The 22005-nt window shown below is 26.2% G+C and overlaps 1 protein-coding gene across 2 annotated transcripts in view; it reads right to left on the bottom strand.

Annotated features, from left to right (window-relative positions):
• Positions 1–22005, bottom strand: part of LOC132928536 (transcription factor AP-2-epsilon) — a 168253-nt gene that overhangs the window by 91891 nt on the left and 54357 nt on the right. The gene's annotated exons all lie outside the window — the stretch shown is intronic.

Below are 22005 nucleotides of genomic sequence, written 5' to 3'. Positions count from 1 at the left end.
TACCAAGAGGCATAATTGGGGGCTAGTCCGTTCCATTGGTTGCGCCATAAATTATAAATATGGTATTTTAATAAGGGACAAAAATCGGTCCAGGGAATTAGAGTAGGAGAAGGACAGCAGAACGAGGAGGTAGATTTTGCAATGGAGTCCGCTATTTCATTTCCTTTTATACCAGAATGGCCGGGCACCGGCATTAAAATATAATATGAGATTTTAATGCGTATTGCATATAATAACAACAATTAATAAAAATAAACAAATAAAATAAAATATAATAATAATTAGAAACTATAATGTTAATATTTTTAACCTCACCTTGATTTCAGTTAGATAGAGGTAGGTATACGATGAAAAATTCAAAATTGTTTAACTCAATTTAATACAGGTTATATTGTATTTATTATATTTATAATAATATTCTTTTAAGTGGTGATTTAAGCCCGTAAATAGGTATAATGATGTGACAAAATATAAAACAATGTATAAATAGTATAAAGCGTAAACGTGTAGTAAATATATATATATATATTGTTGAGAATGAAGGAAACATGGAAAAAAGATAAGAAATATCTGCACCAAATGTTAAGCTATAAATAGCTTATTATTATTAACACCATATACTATATAGACATTTGAACTTTTATGTTCGAATCTTTGTTTGTTTGCAAAACAGCTTGACAATTGAAAACATTGTTCTTCATAAGTTGTTCTTATAGGAATTAGACAATATCGAAAAAAATCACATTTTTTTTTATAACTGTTTCAAGTTATAATTTTTACAAAGATTATCAAAATTATTTTAAAATTATTTTGAGGTTGAATATTTATAATATTGTAATTTTAAAAACTGAAATTTGAATATCTCGTAGGTATACTACAATATTCCTCATTAGTGGTTTTTACAATAATAAATATTACTTGACTTATTAAATGAGAAATAATATAATATTCCTATATTATATATAGGTATAACATTTTTTAATTATTTTGTTGTTATTAAAAAATATTAATCTTGGGGAATTGAAATTTTTTTAAATTTCGTATAATTATTTTGTATACACACAATGACAAGTTAAAACTTTTTTTGACTTTATAATCTATTTATTATAGCACAAATATCATCTTTACACTTTATTCTACTGTACCTATCTATATTTGTATAGATACAATATAGGTACATAATTATTATTGCAGAATTCATTTAATGATGACTTTTATATACGTTAAAAACAATTATGTATATAATATATAATGAATAATAATTATTTTCTATATACTATATAATATTTATATAAGTAATATAATTTCATTAAAAATTAGTTTAACCTATCGCATACATTATTACTAATAAAGTATATATATATGTATTATAAAATATCCTTAGAATATTATAATAGTGTTTGAAACACCACCATTATCGTCTCTGTGCAAACATTTTTTTTTTTTCAAATACTAATACAATGATATTTTATCGTTATTATATTATTGTTATTCAAATTTAACATAATCCATTGCTACAGTGACCTTTATATAATATATATATTCAATGAAGAGTTAGGTATGTTTGAAATCTACTGAGATCTAATTTTTTAAATTAGTTTGTTTAACTTCAAAATATATTAATATATTTTAATAATAAATGTTACAATACTATACAGATTTAAGACTAATATTTAATATATATTGGCTAAACATAAATTTAAATTATTATTTAATATAATATATATAATACGCAACACCTATATAATTGTAATTTAGCAATGTTATTATTGATAATTTGTATTTTTATAATACAATTGCACAATAGTCGTAATAAATATTTTAAATCGTGCAACTCATGAGTTGAACCTATTTACAACATAATTTGGGTTTCATAACAATAAGACTATTAGTCAAATTTGTTTATTTAGAACACATAGATATTTAGAAATTTTCAATAATATTATTTTATTATAGTACCTATATAATACTTACACATTTTTAGTTAATAACTTTCGCTAAAGCGTTTGCCATTTTATCAAGACCGTTATTTTTTATATTCCTAGCTGTTATGTTATTCTTATAATATGTTTCTATTGTTCCTATAATAATATAATAATAGGACAAAGCATCTACAAAAATATGATAAAATATATTATATTGCAGTGTTTTGTTTTTATAAAAATCAATAGGTATATTATTTGTATGTACCTATTATAATACGTTGTTGACAATACAATAATAATAAATGATAGTATACCTATAGGTACCTATACTATATAGCTATAATATACACCTATTCACCTATACATATATATTTTAATTGTATATGGTGTAAATAACAATTATTATTTTATGTGAAACCCAATTTGATAATGACCATCAGTATATAGATTCTACACTATATATATATATTGACCTAGGTAATTACTATAATAATTAGAAAATATGATTTTGTTCATTAATTATTTAATAATTAACTTTATACGTATCATAATATTATTTAATATTTTTATCAAATAGATTTTGTAACGCTGAATATAGTTAATGATGGTTCACATGATAAATATATGGATTATAAAATAATTTAGGTATTATTTAAAAAATATAAATTAATAAATTAGAAGCTGTAATATATGTATTATATTATGTATGCCTTTACTTTCGAATAGTTAGGATTATTCTAGTCAAATCATATCATAATATATATAGTATACATAATACGTATTCCTAACAAATGGTTTATAGGTACCTAAAAATTGCTGTCCTTAAAATTTAAGTAGGTATAATAATAAAAATCATTATAGCAAATGTATCGAGGACATAATTCATAGATGTCTATTATAATTTTATTTTTATAGTTTAGTTAATTATATTTAAATAAACATAAAAATAATGTATAAAGATTTATATTTTATTTTATTATGCTTTGGCACTATTCTAATTAGAAAATAACAAAATTATTAAAACGAACCTCTCATTAAGTATAATATTATTAAATACCTACCTATACTTCTATATCAATATACTATATAAATATATAATGCATTTAATAATAATGTATAATACTACTTATATATATATATAATATTGTTTTTTATAAAATATTCATTAAAAAAATTATCGTTATTTTTTTTTATCTTTTGAGGTGTCTATATAGACGTCTTGCATGTCCAAAGGAGGAGTGGTGTAGTCGCTTTATATTGACGTCGCGTGTTTTTGATGAAATTTACAAAGTATAGAAAAATAATCAAAGATTGTCTATATAGTCATGGATTGTATCGATTTTTATCTTATTCGCACGAAATACTGCAGTAATATTATTAATGATTATAATTAAATTAATGTTTATCGCAATTTATTTGGTTATTACAAAAAAATAAATTTTCCAAACATAAAAATTAGTTAGCTCATTAGTGTATATATTGTTAGTTTTTTGTTTTGTTTGAATGTCAAATTTCGTTTCTACGACAAAATATCCCCGCAAAAATATACCTAAACCAAATTATTCCGGGTAAATAATAATTTAAAATGTTAACCTTTATTATAAAAGTTGTAATTAGAAGTACCTAATAATAATACAATATCGTTTAAATATTTTTTAAAACATTTTTAATTCAATTTTTTATATTTTATAAATGTTAATAATAATTGTATTGTATTAATATCTATGTAATATTTATAAAAAAGTTTACATTTTGAATTAATATTTACGCGGTATATTTTACCGTGCAATATTTTTACGGGAATATTTTGTTGGGTATATTTTGACGTGTCTGACGTGAAGATTGAGTTTTCTATTCAGACGATTGTGACTCTGTGTATATACCATAATATAGGTATATTAAGTCCACATACTATACAATTATTTTAAATTATACAATGATATGTATTTCTGTAATTTTAGTTTTTTTTTTAACTACTTAGATTTTCAAAAATAAAAAAGTATGGAGAATTAGAAAATACAGTTAATGTTTTGGAAATTTGAAAAAATGCAGTATATGATACATATATTGTAGTGATAACGGGTAGGCCGTAGACTTTCAAATTGTTTAATACTTAATACTTTCGTAAGAATAAAAATAATAATGTTATTATTATGATTATAATTAAACTATATGAAGTTTTATTATAATGGTAATTTCCGAATTATTAATTATAAAAATATATATATTATTTAATATTCGGCTTATATAATACCTAATACATAACAATTTATATTTGATATTAAAATAACAGAATTATACGAACAATAACATATATTATTGATTAATATTATAATAAAGTAACCAAATATCTATAATAATAATTTATATGATTTAATTTGAAAAATTCACACGTAGCCTATTACTATATGTATCTAAATTTGTTTTTATATTTAATATCATAATAAATAACAATGGGATGTAATATGTTTCTTTTATATAACGCATTAGGTATGTCTCTGTTGCCTGCTTTACTATAAGGACATAATTTAATTGTATACTTCGATTAACATAATATTTCACTATTTACTACACATAATATAAAAAAGTTTTAATAATAATGGTAGTACCTATATAGTATAGTTATTATTATTATGTTGTGCATTGCGTGGGCTGACTACAGTAAACATTATACATACACTTGTGTGTTGTTACATAAAAAGGTAATGGCCCCGTGAAGGACGCATGTTTTATTAATTTTTAAGTTGTTATCTGTTCCGCACGACTTTTAAAATATTATATTCAACGTTGATTTATAGATAAATAGTATTTATCATTATTTATAGAACAGATTTTCAAAAAAAGTTTTTATATAATATAAAATATTATATTTCCTATTCCATATTATTTATTTTGTTTTAATTTTAATTATTTATATTAAGTTATTATAAATATTTAGAGAGGAGTTTCATTTCGTTGCTTATATTGAGATTTCATTTATATTTTTACCGACGAAAATTGAAATAGATGCATAAAATAACTTAACTATAATTATGTACCTATACGATTCTTAATATATTTTAGTTGACGTATATATATATTATGTGTAAAATATGATCGATATTATACTCAACTAAATATATACTAATTATTTACAAAATAAAAGGATTTAGATCTTATTAGTAAAACTGAATATCCTTTAAAATGTATATATAATGCAGGATATTTTTAGAAAATTAGAGCTCGTAAAAATATTTCGTTGATGATCAAAGGAAATAATAAATATAATTAGGTGTAGGTAGATACACAGTATATAAACTGAATAATGAATATATATAGGTATAACCGTTTAAATTAAAATGTAATTAAGTTTCAATAGTTATAATATCTTAAAATATAACAAGAATTATATTAAAGTAAATATTTAAAAATAATACTGTCAAAAACTTGAAAAAAAAATCCACTCGATTGTTACTACAATGTGGGTATTTTCGTTTTCACTATCGGTTTCATTATGATTAAAAAGTTGAACAATAATCGTTTAAAATTATTATTACGTACTATAAAATGGATTTAAGGTGTTTAAAATATTACACATAACAAAAAAAACCCAATAATTAACGAGTACAACGTCTCCAGCTCATTTAAATGGCGTATGGAAGCATTGTGTGAGTGTGGTTAGTGGTTACACGTTACTGCAGTGTGTGCGCAAGCTGGCGCGCCGTGTCGTTTCCCTAAAATGAAAATCGACGAATACGCTCGAGGCAACGTTTTTAATAATCTTTCTTCTATTATTATTATTTATTGCCGTTAAGTTTACAAATGTATATGGTAAACGGTAAACTGTATAAAGTATGTACTCAATATTTTATACAATATTATTATTCTAATTTATATACTGTATCTACCTGTACACATATTATTTTAGAGAACGAAATTATATCGGCTATATAATATGCACGATGTACCTAATACCTATACAAGACATATTAGGGTTAGTATATTAAATATTGATAACATCAGTATACCTATCATATATTATTAAACATTCACTTTCATGTAGATACACTTGCTGTGTATAATATATTTATAAATTATAAATATATCTAATATAATTTCACAATACCTAATAATTATAACTTGAACTCTGTTTTCTTTAACAAAAAAAAAAAAAAATAATAATAATTGGTAACTAAATAGGCTTTGTCAATGTTTATTTTCCACATGTTGTTTCACACGAGTCCAGAATCGTATTACGATCGAGATAAATCGTATTATTATGATTTATAACAATAAATTAATAAATCTGCGCGCGCAACACTATATACAACAATAGTTATTTTTACGACTTTTAGCATACAGTTTAATATTAATATTATATTATTTTTATTCACACGTTGTATACCTGCTGTAATACCTACTCACGTCTAAAAATCGCAAAAAAAATGTGTACGAATTAACCGTATTTAAGGTACTTTAAGATGCCTCTTCCTATATATATTAATATTATATATATGTCCATTCCAATCTCCTGTCGCAGCGAAGAAGAAATACTAATCATAAAATAAGTTATACAATAACTTATTGGACTTTGGTTTTTATTGTTATTTCATTTACTCAACTTCTGGGCATAGGCATATTCAAATAAACGTTTATACAATAACCGCGATTTAGTATAATTATACCTACGTATATATAGTCTGTTAATGACACACATTTACAGACGATATAAGTACGTAATAATATTATATAGTATAATATCGTTAATACAACAACAACGATATAATAATTACACACTGCCTTATGGTTTTCTATACATTATATTATGTGTTACCAATAAATTGTTTATTGTTATTATCGTACTTGTACGCAATACGACGTACAGACGCATATTAGAAAATATGAAATAAAAGTTTAAAAATCGCGGCTGCGTGCATCAAACGTGTTTTTTTAAAAATATTTATTATTCCCATTACAGCGACCATCTCTTTCGTGCGTATTTTTACACATAATATATATAGTGACCCGACATACGTAATGTTATTATATTCCATTTCGAGTCTACACAGCATATATTATATGTGTTGTGATGGTTTTTTTTCTACATGTAGTATTACCTACAGTGTACACTTTTAACTGCCTTCGTAGCCGACTTGTTAATTGAAAACAAGTCGATTCCAAATCGATTCTGGTCCAGTTTCTGTTTAATATGCGTTATTATAATTGCGTATACTTACATTATACGTCGTACATGCAGTGTATAAGTTATAACTATAACAAAACGACTTACGAGAAGGTGGTATGGAATTGGATTTTTTTCATTTTATACTTTTTTTCGATTAAAACCACTGTTTACATTTTGATTGTTTTTCTCGTGCTCGCATTTTTTATCCAACAATAACTGCAGTCGGATATCGGGATATATAGGTTATATAATGCCAATATTACGGTAAAACTCTCGTAACATATTATTATTTTGTAATTCATATGCTCATTGTACATCATAATAGTATAAACATTATTCGTTTCTATATTTAAAGTGTAAAATACGACCAATTCTAAATCTAATTTACGTTAATGATGTTTTAACTCACGCGTTAACGTAGCAATATCCGTAAGTATTGCGTGGTGTAATACTATATATTATAATAATATGTATATATATTTCTTCGTATAATACTCGTTACGGTACCTACATAATTTCGAACGCGCGTTTGTGGGGGGGGGGGGTGGTGGGGAGGTGGACGTTTCGTCTGTTCGAAACAAAACGAGTTAAATAATAATAATTATACATTATATACTGTCTCTTGACGGTTATTTGAGTGTGCATGTACGGAAAAATAATGTTGTCCATTACCAGAATGACTTGACGAAATAATAAATCTGAAACCATAGGTATATACATATCGCTTGATGGACGAATTAAAACGATTGAATATAAACGATGATAAGTGATTGTTCAGGAAAAATATAAAGAATACAATTATTATCAAGTGTATTGTTTTTTTAACGATATAAACACAGAGCTTATATAATAGTTGTGTAAATAACTGTATAGTATATCATAAAATTGCTCAACTTGGGCAAATCGTTTATACCTTATACACATAACATTTTTAAAACCATTGTAATTGATATTTGATAAAAAAAAATAATACTAAATTTAATTAGTTGTAAAATACATTAGTTATATATCAAGTAATGTTTTCATAGACGACATAAACCCTAATTAGTCAAGTTAAATTATGTTAAAATAAGATATTTATATAGAGTAAATTTATAGGTTAGGCCAAGTAATTGAAGCATTTATTAAAAAATAAATATTTTTTGACACCAATATATATATATTTATACGTATAGTACGCATAATGGTAATGTACTAGTACTGAGTACCTACTAGATAGAATAAATACCTAAAATACCTACATAATGGTTATTATTTAAGGCTCCTCTTGTGTAACATATTATATTTAGCCGTGTAAGCAAAAAATCAAATATAAAGTTAAATAAATGGATGTATTTACCTAACACATTAATATATTGAAATAAATTATCTAAGTATATATATTAATAATATAGTTATAGGGGTTGATCAGATTGTGATTATTTGATAAGCTGAATTATATAAATGTTACCATAATAGTTTATTTGAGAAGTGACGAAATTCTTTGTATTTTATTTATTTAATATTAATAGTTTTATCAATGCAATTACAGAATTTACATTAATTTGACGTAAAAAATGAGTTATATAAAATTTAACGTGATACGCTGACAGATATGACTAAAGTGAAATTACGTTTTTATTTATTGTCCGCATGTTTTTATGTATAATTTACATTATAATTATTATAATTTTTTAGGTTATTGCCAGATTATTGGCTTTGATAGACCATTTTGGTTGGTTGCCTTGAGGTCATTAGAGGTGTATACCACAGCAGTTAAATTTGACAGACGACACGCGTGTTTTACGTTAAATTCCTTAAACCCGTTTCCTTTCCTCCTATCACCAGCCCACGTGATTACCACAGCAACGCCCAATCTTTTAATTCTACATGTAAAACACATCATATTATTTTCATCATCAGTACTACGAAATTAAAAGTATATAATACTAGACGTGGAAAGGAAATAACAGCCAGAAACAGTGTCATCACGTGGATAAAAATAATTACATTAAAAAAATTATGAAACACAATATACATATTATACATACACCTATATCCCTAGGTGTATACCTGATGATTATTGTAATATTATACAGTATGCATATCTAAACTTGACGTTAACTTTATGGAAAATAACATTTGATTTTTAATTTTAACATTTTTCATTGTGAAAATTGTAAAAATAATGCACATTTACCATAGCCATTTTCTCTATTGATGTAGATATATATATATATATATAAATTGTATTGATAATCTATTCTATATGTTAATGATACCGCGTGCATTCCAATTGAAGTCATCGCATAAACTATTATATTTTTGAATCTGTGTAGGTAACTAACAATGATAATAATAATAAAATATGGAGTTATGTACTTATGTGGATTGCCAGTCATTCGTAAAAAACGATTACGATTCCTGTATAAAGTTATAAATTAATATTTGGAATACATTTAAATACACGTAATATTATAATTTATACTGGACAAACTATTATAATTTACAGAAAAAATGGTTATAGCATGCGGTTGTTTATTATTTTACAGAGTCCAATTAAAAAATATATTATCAAACATAAGAATAATAAATAAGTATATTATGCGGTTTTAATCAAGCTGTCGTGTTTATGTATGATATTATAATAATAAATTAATGTTCTTTCCAGATAAAATTAAATTAGTTACGGTAAGTCACATCAACAATACAACATTTTTTTTTTATAAATGAATTATATATTTTCAATAATTATTACTGTATACCTACTTGGTATTTTGGTATTCAAGCAGTCAATATATAAAGAACATAATAATATAGGCATATTACTATATATTGAAATTTGTTTTAACAGTTTGTTGTGTACTTACAATATTTACTAACCTCATATGTTTATTTATAAATTATTTTTTAAATTTTTTTGATTTATACATAGAAATCAAGTATTTGTTATAACAGTGATTTGCAACCCGTGACTCATGGCCACTTCATTTGTTTTATTATTATGCATTGTTTTTCTATAATTATATTGCGCACCATATGAATGCAATAACATTTTACTTTTGTGATCCACAAAAAAAATGTTGGCCACCTCTGATTAAAACGATTAAAATAAAAAATATATATATTTAAATAATTTAATTGTTTTTCAAATTACATTTAACTGACATCTCATAATTCATAAGATAATATTAACAAGAAACCAACATGATTACTACTTATAAATGCTTTAAATAATTAAAAAGCTACTTTTATTGTGATATATATATATATAGGTATTACAAGCATTATGTTTAAAATATTTCCGTAAAAAAAAGTATTATATATTATACTTATACTGTATATAATACCTCCTGTTGTAAATGATGCTGTCGATTTTACAGAAAAACGATTCCGAAATCAGTTTGGTAAATCCTTTTTAAACCTAAACGGGAAAACTCTTATTATATCGTTCGATAGTGGACTTCAGTCGACGTATACAACAAACGTGCATTATTCTTATTTGAATTTTCGGTAGCACGTGCCGGTTTACTTTCCACGGGGGGCCGTCGGTGTACCGATATACGATGATAATAATAATAATATGTAAATATAGTACCGTCGCCATCGCGTCGTAGTCACACGGTAGCGGACAAACACCCGTTTACTACTGTCGACACTTTGAATACACACAGTCGGTTTGTCGGCCGGACAGGCCCGAAGAGCCCCTGTTGCGGCGGCGACTGCGGGAGGTTTGTCGCTTCCGACCTCCCGCAGTGGACATTACACGCTGCTATATAGCTGTTGTGTATCATCACAGTAGTATACGTGTTAGAACGTCCGACCGCGGTGGTAGTAACGACGACGGCTGATCAGAAAATTGATTTGTATACAGACATATGAATTTACGCGTACTCTTACGATTGATATGGCTGCGATATTGTTGTATTGCAATACACTTTTTAAAGTTTGCGTAATAATTCTTTGGTAAACCGATGAGATGCGTTTCTTTTAAAACGAAAAACCATTATAAACTAAGCATAATATAATTTGTGTGGAATTATAATAAATTGGAAAAACGTATAGGTATTTATGTAATATATATGTATAATATATATATAATGTACCGTTGATTATGAAATGACGGCGGCGGCGAAGAAAATAATAATATATTTAATTTGCCCATCACGTACGTGGGTGGCTGTGGAAGGAATAATAACGCTCGTCGTATCATTTATATTCATATGCTGTTTGTTTGAAATTTTATTTTCCGCGCTCATTTGTGGGGTTACAGAAATTAACATAGGTAAATGAACATGCATAGCGGCGTATTTATATATACATGTGTAGACAATCTCACATTTATCAACATATGAAACGAGAAAAAAACTCGCTGCCAAGTGGAAATTAGGTATGAGAGCAGCAGATATATTTATAGCAGGAAGACATAAACGATTAATATAAATAAAACAAAACTAACGCGGGCGGTGAGTTAAATTGGAAAAAATATATAAAAAAGTAGGTCCATCATAGGGTCAGGTTACGCGCGCGTTTTATACCTATCTAGAAAAATGGAGTTTTAATTTACAACCGACAGAATGAATTTATCGCCGTGCCTGGAACCGCAACGAAAAATCTTAATAATAATATTATCTCGAAAAAATGTATATACTATACATATATATATATAAATAAATATATTACGAGCCGTCGTCATTTTCTTTCGGTGTTTTTTTTTTCACCCTGTTCCCCTTCGCTGCAAACACTATCTCCGTCTCTGTCGTCGTTCTCTTGTTTTAAACAACAGTCTAAATTTCTAATTACGAGACCACGTCAAGGTGCAGGACGCGTGCCCCCGGGTCAGACATTATGGTTTTAAAATATTCAAATTGTTCTTTATTATAATCTTGGCGCATAATGTATAACATGGAAAAAAAACAACTACACAAGAACCGATGATCCGAATACTTCACGTATCAATCTCTCTCGGCGGCAGCTCTACCCCTCCTCGCATACTTCCCCAACCCCCCGGTCACCCGGTCCAACGGTAATTTACTATCGCACATTATATTGTCCGAGGTATGGATGATTTATCGATGATAAGCCGCCGTTGCCACTGCCGTCGCCGGCCGGCTGGCGATTTCAACGGCAGTCCATAAATTATGTGCCGTTTCCTCGGATCGACAGAAATGCGTGCGTTCCAGGACATTAGTTACGATATAGCCGTATTATAAGTACGAGTATATAAAAAGGAGTTAAGGTTATTATATATTATTATTATTATTATTTAGTTTATTGGAATATCTTATAGGTATACCTCGCTTCAAGATATTCCATATTTGCTGTAGGTAATAACTAATAATATGATAATATATAATAATTATTATATATTATATTAATATTCTTTGTTAAAAAAAAAAACACATACCTAGGTAAGCAGTTTGATATTATGTAGCGTGGCTAGTTGATATTATAACACATAAATGACTTTATTCGTGAACTTGTAATATGTTAGTATAATTTTCTCCGTAATAACATTATACATATATAGTATATGAATAAAGTATTCATACATATAATTAATTTCACATTTGTATGGTGTATAGTGAGATTTAAAAAATACTTTACACCAATATAATACAGACTTAGAATATATACTATACAGTATACATATACACAACGCACTAAGAAGTAACTAATCTAATGTACTATATTCATACCTACTGTTTTTATTATAAAACAATTTAAACTAAATATCTATAGGTTTGGTTATTAAATGTAGAGATAGTTAGGCGCATAAATTATACAGGATTTGTCCTTTTTGTTCTGTTAAAAAAAAAAAAACGAGTTACATAATTAATAATTGTTACACGCGTACAATAAATGATATAGAATGATTTATTTGGTTCGGTTCTAAAATAACAAAATTAAATAAATATCTAAAAAAAAATTAATTGAATCTTTATAAATATTCATGGAAATGAGTATGACACGTAATTATGGTTTAAATAAACACAAATAGCTATTTGTATGAAACAATATAATGATTGGAATTCCTTCCTTAATCATATACGTACTATTCGTGCCATTTAAATGTTTGTTTAAGTACACGCCAGTAAAAAATGTATAGTCTTTCGGTATGATTAAGATTGAATGGTATGCCAAGAAATTCCTATACTCATAGTCTCAACAGTCAATAGTCAATACATATTACACATATTTAGAGGTGCGTAACAAATCATATAATGTATGCGTAAAAACTAAAAATATATATTATGTATGTGTGCGTACTGTGTACAGCCTCCGGCAGTTTGTGAAACGCAACGGTGTACCAAAACTTTATGAAAACATGGTGCACTCAAGTAATCATGTAAATATTCTAAGAAACAGTCTAAGGTTTGTTGATAGCATAAAACTGATCAACATACGCACAATATTTCTCTCGATTTTAAGCGTAAATATTATAATATAAGGCCCATACTCGAAAAGCTTAAATTATGGTTTTGAAACGATAGAAGAAACGAGGAGGAGTAACGATAGAGGAATAGGAAACGATCTACACGATAAAAAAGAAAATTGAACTATTTTTAGAACAAATTTTATAATAAAAACAATATATCATCGAGAGTAAATATATTCGATTCGGTTAAAATGTTTTGTTTTTGTGTAAAAAAAAAAATAATAATAATAATAAGCATAATATATTAAAACAAATGCATATTCACGATAAAATTACACTGTATAGGTATGTTTACACTTTTATAATAATAAGTACTTATCTATACAATATAATGATGAGTGATTAACTATAATATACGTATAATTATATAATTGCTGTTTTAATCTGACCGGAATTAAACTACATGCGAAACCATTTAACAACGCTTATAATATCCATCATTGTTATATTACAATAATGGTGATTATTTTAAATGTTATTTTATTATGGAATTCGGATTTATTATTAATTATCGGGGAGGTCGATTAATTTTTATGATATATTTATATTTTGTATAAGATTGTTTTGATTTAATTTGGATTTTAGTATTTGAAGCGACCGTACAATAATATTAAACGCATCTGACAATACGAAGTTATTATAATTTATTACACCTACTACAACAGCTGTAAAAAATAAATAATCACTATATAATATGCAATTCTATTAGCATCGCCCGATAGCGATTATGATCTATGTCCTGTTTACTGAGATCTCTGCGTGACATATATAGCATTGCGGCGACTTCAATCACTAAAATATAATATTATAATACAAAATTATCGTTGCGGCACAGTACGATTTGTACCAATTTCCGTACATGCCTATTTAAATTTAAAACAAATACACACAAGAACCGGCAGACAGGCAGGCAGCCAGACAGACTACGTAGTTTAAAGGAAGAACAATTAAATGAAATGAAAAATTCGTACACATACTATGTACACACTACACACACACACACACACACACACACACACACACACACACACACACACACACACACACACACACACACACACAAATACGTATATATATATATATATATATATATACATTATATGTGTACCATTAGTATACCTATGCTGATAATGGGTTTACAACCTTCGGAATTGCATTCGTATAGCAGGTGTATATAAACATACATACATATATATATATATATATACATATAAATATAATAAGATATACATGCATTGTAAAAACACACACACGCGTACATCTCATCGGCAGCAAACGCGTTTATACGGTATGTTTCATGAATAAATTTTACCGGGCTAGAAACCAATTTAAACGCACGCAATACCAGCACCGAACACAATAAATCTTTGGGGCCGCGTGGTTTTTATTGACCAATTAAAAAATTATTGAAACAAAATAAACGGGAACAAAAAAAAAATGTTTACAACGACCCGCAGAGAGGATAATGGTATAATATTGTATTTCTCAGCGGTTCGACCGCACGGGCAGATTATTGTACATAATAATATTATTAGGTGAATATATATAATTCTCGACTGTTTTCAGAAAGGATTTTGAAAGTATGTGACTACCACGGTAGCTGACTATTATTGCTAATAATTTAAATGCACAATAATAAACGCACACTTAAATGGTTGTTTTGGGATTCGTTTGAAATATTTATCTTAGTATAATATAAATGACTTCTCTCTTCCATTTATTGTGTGTCTATATTTTATAAAGACGCACGCTATACAACTATATTTAAATATTTTGCTTTTTTGATTTCTGCCAAATGACAATAACAATCCCAAATGTCTCAAATATTTTATTACGAGTAATAAGAAAACTTTTTTGAATTTAAGAAATTTGGATTTCAGCATTTTGGTGGTAAGTAAAATTATACTTCGAACATAAGAGTTGATAATTTTATAACAACAATGTGATGCATGGTTAAAAGCACCAAAAATGTATAATTATATTACATTTAAAATTGAAAATAAGTCTTTGTCATTTATCAGAAACTAGATAAAGAGCAAAGTATAGTTTTGCAGTGTGGGCCTTTAAACCCAATTTTTGTGAAATTTTTCTTGCCATTTAAAAACTGATCATGATAAAAAAAAGTGCTTAAAAATTGTTAAAAATTTAATTTATTCAAAATAATTCGTAAGAAATTCGAATAATTTAAAAGTAACGAGTATAGAGTATACACATTTAAATGAATTACAGGTCATATATAGATACTTTGTATTCATAAACTTTAAAAGCACAAAGGGTTAATTTACAACCAGAGGAGTTTGATAACCTATAAGTATATTAGGTACGTTATTTATATCACGCTTATGTGATTTAATATGTGTACCTGAAATTGAAATACCGTTTACTAAGATGCCATTAATATAAATTTTACTAAGTGAGTTAACTTTATAATACAATTATTAAAACAAATTGAAAAATGAATTAAATGTAATACTTTGTACATACTCACTCATCAAATAATTTTAAAATTACACATACAGTAGTTAAATATTTCGTAATTCTTTAACTATACTTTTGTCTAATGTCTATATATTAACAATGAAAAATATTCAATTTAGTAAACTATAGTAAATAATATAATTTATTATTTATGTAGTCGTGGTATATTGTATAGCTTATCAATATTATAATACGTATAAATACTGTGTAGTGTATTTCTATTGTGTAAATGATATTCATGACTAAATATATAAAATATCCCACATTTGTATGAGGTCATTCATTTAAATATCGAATACACATCATTATAGAGTATTTTTAACGACTTATGTTCCACACAAATAAATTGAGCACTACAATGTACAACGATAATTGAAATAAAACTCGTATATCACAAATTGTGTATTTGTGTCGCACTGTCATTGCTACTTAACTTAACCACATAAATTAAAATTAAAGAATTATTTACAGCATCATAGATTGTCCCGTACATACTTTGATAATAATCTTATGTCAGGGAACAGAATTCTAAACGTATCTGACATCTCTTTTGCCAGAAATTCTAAAAATAATGAGCAGATATTAGACAAAATATTGGGTCTCAAGCATGATACATTTTGTGGGGGTATTAATTTTCGATTAAAACAATAATTTTGTGGATTTATCTATTATTCTTTTTATTCGATTTATCTTAGTTCTTTAATTACTTTAATTCAATTAATGCGGGTGTCTGAAATGATTGAAAATAGGGGTTTTTGAGTACCTAATACCATTTACAGCCACTAACGTGGTATATCGTAAATTTAGTATTACATTCCTTATAATTGAATAAGATAGTTATTTTAGAACTCTAAAAAATCTAGCATTCACAAGATGTAAGATAAGCTATCTATTTTATTCACTGACATGAGATAATTATCAAAGTGTGTACGTTCGTGCGGAACAATCTGAAACATGTGTCAATTATTAGTTAATATGTCGTTACACTGTACAATAAACTGAATAAACATCAATATACGAGTACATTTACATAATATTATGATCACATGAAAAAAATCAAAATAAAAAAATCAGAATTTGGTTGAAAATGCTCGTCAAAAATAATGGTATGTTTAATGAAAATACAAAATTTACAGTGGCTATATATAATCTATAAGTATAATAAATTATTTAATTTTGATATACAATAATGTAAGTACGGACGGTGCTATTTATTGTTTAACATCGTCCAGATTTTTTTATTGTTAATAAACAAGTAGTTTTGTTGGTTATATTTTAAATTTTAAATAATTGTGAGAAGTTTAGCAATTGGTTGTAGTATAAATGTAATTATCAACGAACTCTGAAAAATACTCCTTTAATAGCCATATTTTATGTTTAAATTTGAAATAATTTCAATCTATAATATAATTCAATATATTTGGGTAGATACATATATATAGATATATTATTATTTATTAATATTGAATATAATGTGCACACTGCACATGATTGTATATTTCTTTCTCAGACGTTATTTTTGAAAAAGGTGTATAGATTTATGTATAGACGTTTACATTTTTTTTTTTTACAGGTGTTCGCATTATTCTCCCCATTTGCCATTAAAACAGCTCGAATATTGTGCTATTGTACATAGGCGTTTTTATTTGATCCTTTTATTGCGATCCTATTATCCCAGTATGCGGCTTATGTTTGATACAAATACTAACCAATAAAAATAACCTCAGTTCGCAAAGAATAATTAAAAAAAATATATAAAAAACATCTGATTTAAAAAAAAAAAAAACTATGCTCACTACTTTCACTGATATTCATATACGACTTTAACCACAAGCTTTTCGGAAAATTATTCGAACTACATACTATATTATACTACAATAATTTGTATACAAAAACCGTCTATATGCGTGTTTTTTAGCGTGCGTTAAAGATTTTATTCGTTTTAACCAATTACGTACAATACTGACCAATGATAGTTAATGATATTTTAATAAGTGCATTCCGCACGAATGTGTGGTCGAAACACGTTCGCGTGAGTTTTGATAATCACGAACAATAACATGTTGGAATTATTATTGTTATTGGTTTCTATAGAGCCTGTAGTATATTTAAAATCAAAATCTTTGATCGTTCGACATTTTTTACAGCAGCTATCTTGTTATACGTTATTACTCATTTCAATAAGCAGACAATAGATACAAATCACAACAATATTCGAAATCACCTTGAAAACATTAGTTTTTTGCTATAAAATAAAATAACTTAATAAAATACAAGTATTGTATTTTCTTCTTTATGAATTGAATTGTAATATTAATCCATAATATTTATGTTCGTAAATAATATAAAAAAAAAAAAAAAAAAAAAACGTTGGTTAAAGTATTTTAATTGGTGTTGTATACACAAATTACAAAAAGTCATATTTGTACTAACGAATGTTGACAAACGTATTCAAATAATAATGATGTTTATTCTATTTAAATTTGAATAAACGCAATACACTTAGATTTAGACTTCTGAGAAATATTTTTACTTTACTACAAAGCTCTTATTAAAACCTAATGATTCGTAAACTACAAGTTTACTACTATAATTATTATATTATTTATGTACAATGATTTAGAGTGCTTGTGAAGGTGAATACAAACATAAATACAAGAATAAATATTATACAATATTTAATCAATCGCATTATTATAGAAAAAATATATTTGTAAACTACTAGTTTGACCAAGGCTATTATAATATATTAAATTGTATTTAAAAATTGTATAAATATTAAATTATATTTTTCCGTTTATTCAATACCTATAGTGACAAAGTTAAAATAACATAATTAATAATTTATGGATTGCATAATTATTTTTTATAATTTTCTCTATTTTATGAAAAGAAAAATAATTTTAAACGTATATAAGTTATAATTAAAATTAATGTTTATAAAACTTCCCATTATTATACGAAGAGGAAATTTATCTTTCTTTTAAAAAGAAAAGTAATAATAATATAAGAGACATGAATTTAACTCACTATTTCTTCATCACCAACGAACCGGACTCTAAAATGCGAAACATGCAAGGAAAATGATACGATTAATCATATTATGACTATAAATGCCCAAAATATTCGAATTACAATCTGTATAAATCCAGACTCCTTCCAACATGCACAACCTAATGTAGCAAACACAGACCCGATAATATATTTATTACATTTAAATAGTTTTATTGTTATTCTTTTTTAATTTATTTATGACTAAATAGTTATTTATATAAAATTATATTTTCTTCTCACGTTTTTTTGTTGTTGCTATTATTCAAAATACTTAAATTAAGATTATAATTAAAATAAATATGAACTCAGGAAGATCATTTTAGTGTTATTGGTACAGGGAAATGTTAATTTTTTCTTAAACATATGCATTATATAAGTGTCCAAAAACCGCCAGAGTAGCGGTTTCCCACCCTTTTTCTGTGTAGGTAATATGCCGCTTTTAAATAATCAACCCCATGCTGGTTACATATTTTAAAATGATAATTACATTTACCAATTTGTAAGAATTATTCTATTGTTACATACATTAAGACAAACGGCAGTAAATACTGTACCTACAGTATACAAATATAAAAAATAAAATGGAATTCTACCCAATCAATTACTTACAGAATAACAGAATACACTTTTACACAGTTATAGGTACACTTTTTTTTAGTAAGTAATTTCAATTTTTAATATGTTTACAGTATAGAAGATCAAAAGGTTTAATACCTTAAACATTAAAATATAGCAGCTAATTAACTGAAAACAATCTTTATACCTGTCTTTAAATTATAACTAAACATATTTAAATAGGTACTGTATATGAATCTAAATTCCAATAGATATTTTAAAAAGTATTTCAGTATTTACATCATAACGAATAATTATAATTTATAAGTTAAAATATTTTAAACAATAATATATCTTAAAATTAAATTACAATATATTAATCGTTCTGAATACTTGTTTGTTTTTAATAATTTTGACACTTTTTTGAATAACTGCAGTAGTAAAAATGTTTATCGATTACGGAATTATCGGTTACGATATTTGTGTGTGAATAAAAATGTGTAGAAAAAAAACAAAATTTTTAATTTATATAATACAGTTTATGTACCCTAGTATAGAGGTTTTTTAACTGTAATGGTATGACCATTTTGGAAAATATTTAAAAATTGACAATACAATAAATACTAGGTAATGATTTTTTTTTAAACTATACATGACACATGTAATAATATTATAAAAAGTACAATAAATTTGATTTATACATTTTTTGTAATAAGTATTAGTACCAACTTGTTTTATATTTAATTTTTTTTTTTTTTTAATATTCCATTTTTTATTTTATTTTGCACAGTACATTAACAACCATCTTGGTAAATAACAATAGTAACGGAAAATTAAATTAACGGTCGTCAACGAAAAGTATACTGCAGAAATATAATATAATATTACAGCAAATATTTATAAATTAAATATAGTTCATTATATTATATTAGGTATGTATAAAAAAATATATTTCAACATTTTACGTGACTCGCTTTGAGAACCTCAACCCGACTATAATCATCTGATAATTTCATAAAATAACGTAAACTCTATTAAAGCTAAGAATAAGAAACATATTGATATTTTTTGATCTAGACATATTATATAAACATATGACCTTGTTAGTTATTTATTTTTACAGCTAATGGTCAAAGCTGTTGCTACATTGTAAAAAAGGAATATTTAGGTACCTAAATCATTGATCTTAACAATAAAATATTAACTGTAAATAGCATGATACTCAAAAAATAAACGTCCAAACCAGTACTAACAGGTACCTGATTTGTTCAACAATTGTAGATAAAACGTTTTTTTTTTTAAAAAAAAATAATAATAATAATGATTCTAATAATTGATGTGTTAGACTAATAATTTCGGGACCCTTTAGAAATCAGAAAAAGATATTTTATACAGACAGTATATTTTGAAAAGGATAATTTGTGTAAACGATGTTTAAATATATATAAAAGGTTCGAACACGCGATTGATCTACGAGTACCAACACGTTATTTAATATTTTATGATAAACGATTGAAAACGTTTCAATATATAATTCGTTGTAATTGAAGATGTACCGCAATGAAAACGCTGGAAATTTTCGCATCAAATACTATATAAATCACACCTTACTTATATGATATCTATAATATATATATTACGTATTAGATTTTTGGAAAAAATACTCCATAAAAAAAGTAAATAACATGTTATACCATTTAAGAGTTATAGAACACAATATTATGTATTGCAAATAGTTTTGAACACGTGCTATAGGTACAGACGCGCGACTTTCGACCCACAAGAGTGTCAGAAGATTTAGTGGTACATTACCCGTTTCCCACGGCTTCAGGGTTCATTGCGCGTGTATTAGTATATTTATGTTTTATGTGTGCATGTGTGTGTGTATCAGTAATTACAGGTATAAAGTCACATAACGACATAAGCACGTCGGGGTTATAGAGCAATGTTTTTTATTTTTATTTTTTTTTTATCTTTATGGGCGTTATATAAAACGCACTAATGTTAGGTGTGTATAGCTGGTCGGGGCTAGCTGACCAAAAAATTGACGCCATTTACTTAAGACTATCATCATCATTTCCCGTCTATAAGGGTCGGTTCCACCCCCGGTACGATCTGACTGTCTCCGCGCGACCGCCAAACGTATCATTTGCGTGGCCCAAATGCCCATAGTATATATATACACGTACACGGAGAAAAAGCGGCTTTGTTTGATTATGAATAAACAATAATTAATAGACGGAGTCGTTGTATATATATATATATACAATATACATCCTCTTTAGATCTCGTACAATAGAATTATCATTCTCGTATATATATATAGTATCATATATAGACGACACGCCTTCTGGAATTCACCTGTCTCCCCAATTGAGGACTTATTGCCGCCTTCCTATGTACGTTTATTG

Source organism: Rhopalosiphum padi, chromosome 4 (genome assembly GCF_020882245.1).
Source record: "Rhopalosiphum padi isolate XX-2018 chromosome 4, ASM2088224v1, whole genome shotgun sequence".
NCBI lineage: Eukaryota > Metazoa > Arthropoda > Insecta > Hemiptera > Aphididae > Rhopalosiphum > Rhopalosiphum padi.
This window is presented reverse-complemented; position numbering and strand designations above follow the sequence as displayed.